Source organism: Pteropus medius, unplaced genomic scaffold (assembly GCF_902729225.1).
Source record: "Pteropus medius unplaced genomic scaffold, Ma_sr-lr_union100, whole genome shotgun sequence".
NCBI classification, from domain to species: Eukaryota; Metazoa; Chordata; class Mammalia; order Chiroptera; family Pteropodidae; genus Pteropus; species Pteropus medius.
Window position 1 is genome coordinate 13,172,660 of NW_024351729.1, and position 3,068 is coordinate 13,175,727.

The 3,068-nt window shown below is 36.0% G+C and overlaps 1 pseudogene; it reads left to right on the plus strand.

Annotated features, from left to right (window-relative positions):
- The first annotated feature begins 541 nt into the window (after positions 1–541).
- On the plus strand, positions 542–660 carry LOC120587749 (uncharacterized; annotated as a pseudogene).
- The last annotated feature ends 2,408 nt before the right edge of the window (positions 661–3,068 follow it).

Consider the following 3,068-nt stretch of genomic DNA (forward strand, 5'->3'; position numbering starts at 1 on the left):
ATTTCGTGGTTGCGTCTGAATCTGTTGGGACAACTGATGGATGTGATGAGATTGGTCCTCTAAGCATGTGATATGTGGCACTGGCAGGGACCCATTCCCTGAACCTCTAGGGAAAGTGAGGAAAATTCTCCTGCATGAAGAACAAACTTCCCTGGTTAACATAACCTATTCTCTAAGTAATGGAAAGTCTCCCAGCTTACTAGCCTCAACCCCTGTAGGCAGCTGTTCTCAACATTTGACAATGCTTCTTTTCAACAGAATGAATAATTGAAATCTACTAATAGCCAGATGGTCCATCTTTGAAAATTCTTTCTTTTACCCCCTATTCTAGGATTGTTTCAACTATAGAACATAAAATAAAATACCTAGCAAACTTGTTAAACTGATAGATCCTAGGCCTGTCTAAAGAAGTTTTACTAGGTTTGAGACTATAACCTGGAATCTGCATTTTTAACATGAACATAATGCAATTCTGATATAGATGGTCTACAGACCACCCTTGAAAAAACAGTACCCTTACTGGGACCTTCAAAATATCTTAGTCTACAGTCATGCTACCCTGAACAAGTCCGATCCCATCTGATCTTGGAAGCTAAGCAGGGTCGGCCCTGGTTAGTACTTGGATGGGAGACCGCCTAGGAAGACCAGGTGCTGTAGGTGTAAAAAATAAAAAAAATAAGGGATTGTAAACTGACAAGGTCCTTGCAATCTGTGAAGTCAACCAAGGATTGCCACGCCTAAAATAAATAAATAAATAAATTTTATATATATATATATATATATATATATATATATATATATATATATATATATATCTCGGATTCCTACTTAGTTACATTTAAGAGCATTATCTTTGGAATAAAAGTGCACCATATATAATCCTGGGCAATTTAGTTAACCACTGTAAGGCTCTGTTTCCTCACCTAGAGAATAAAAATAATAATATAGGATTGTTGTGCAGATTAAGCGAAATACTATATGAATAATGTTAAGCACTGAGCCTGGTAATTGTAAGCACTTCATATAGAGACAGCTATTCCTAAGGGAAAATGTTTCAAGAAGAGCCTTCAGAGTTGGCTGCTATCTTATTATGTTGGGTTTTTACCATAAAAACAATGGAAATAAATCAAGAGGAATATTGGCCTTGTAAAGATCAGTGGTAGGAATCCGATGAAAGTGAAAGTTAGCAACTCATGAAAGAATAATCGTAAGAGAATGTGAAAAGGTGGTATAGCGGGGAAGTGATAGAGTGAGGGGGGTGTGCAAATTTCACAACTGTTTTCAGTTTAATGCTGATGGTTGTATCGTGTCGAGTGGAAGAATGACTGTCTTCATCTGGAGAGTAAGCGTGGTTTAAGGGAATGTACATGGGTGCCAAGTTGATGAGAAGCGGATGATGAAAGCTTTTTGACATGTCGACTTGGTTGGGCTACACTCCCTACTTATTTAATCAAACACCTATCTAGGTGCTGCTCTGAAGGGATTTGGCAAATGTAGTTAAAGTCTCTAAATCAATTGAACTTAAATTAGAGATTTCCATGGTGGGCCTGGATTAATCAATTGAAAGGCCTTAAAAACAGGCAGAGTCCTTCTTTAGAGAAAGAAGAGATTCCCGCCTGTGGATACAGCTTTTGCCAGTGTTTGTGGCGTTCTAGCTTATCTGTGACCTTCCCTTCCTGACAGCCTGCCTTACAGATTTTGGACTTGTTTAGTCATCCCCCATCATGTAAGCCAATACCTTGTACTAAATCTATATCTATATGCACACATATATATGTATGTGTATGTATTTATGTATATATATACATATATACTTTACATGTAAGTGTGTGTGTGTGTGTGTATATATATATATATATATACACACACACACATATACATATATACATTCTCTATATCTAAATCAATCCATATTTATATATGTAATTTACCTATCTACGACCTACCTTCTGACCTATCATCCCCTACTGGTTCTACTTCTCCGGTTGGACCTGACTAATACGATTCTTTACTTGGTCCACATTTTAGAAACCAAATTCAGAGTAGAGTCGAATTACATGATTTATAAATAGTCACCCTCTGTCTCCTCCCCTTTGTAGTTTGTAGCCAATGTCATGCCAATGTCTAATAGGAGAGATAAAAAAAAATGTCTTCTGCAGAAGTGAAGATGGATATTTTGTCTTCACCTTTAAAGTTTTTTTTAAATTGTTTTATAGGCCAACAACTTGGAATTCTGTGATAAGTACTAAAGAAATAACACTAGTGCCTTAGATTTTTTTAATCGCTCTCACTCAATACTCCAAAGAGATTTACAGATTTTATTCTAATATAACTGGAAATATTTCCACAAGTGGGTTAAGGACAGGCATTATTAGCCTCATCTTTGAGATAAAGAAACTAGAGCACAGAGAAGAGACGAGACTTTCTAGAGGTGACTGAGAAAGTCAGCAGGTAAAACCCAGCAGAACCTGGGAAATTAATTCCCAAACTCACACCTTGCTCGTCACCTGATTTGTGAAGGTAAAGTTTAAAAAGAAAGGGAGAAAGAGAAGAAGGTGAGAAAGAAAAAAAGTTACTTTACTTTGTTCAGGGAACCAATGTTGAAAAAGAGGTCACTCACAGACAATGGGTTTTAAAGAGAGAAATCCAGCAGGATATCATTAAAATGTATATTGGAGAAATGTTATAGCCTGAGGAGAAGTTTCCAATGCATTGTGGAGTTTTTTTTTTTTTTTAAAGTTAACATCTTATTACAATTACGCTTCCATTTTTGTTTCTAAAATGCATAGGGAAAAATGTCTGAAAGAGCATACACCAAAATCTTAAGAGTCAATTTTAGGTGAATTTCACCTTGTTTTTGCTTCTCTGTCTATTCTAAATTTCTCTGTTAAATATACATGTTAGTTGCATTTAAAGATTTGTTAAACAAATGTTCTATTTTTCTGTGATGCTTATTACTCTATTGAGATTCAAAGAAAGAACAATTGGACACAGAGACCTAATACTCCAGAGCTTCTGATTAAAGATGTCTGGGTAAAGCCTCAGAATCTACACTTCTCACAAGCTCT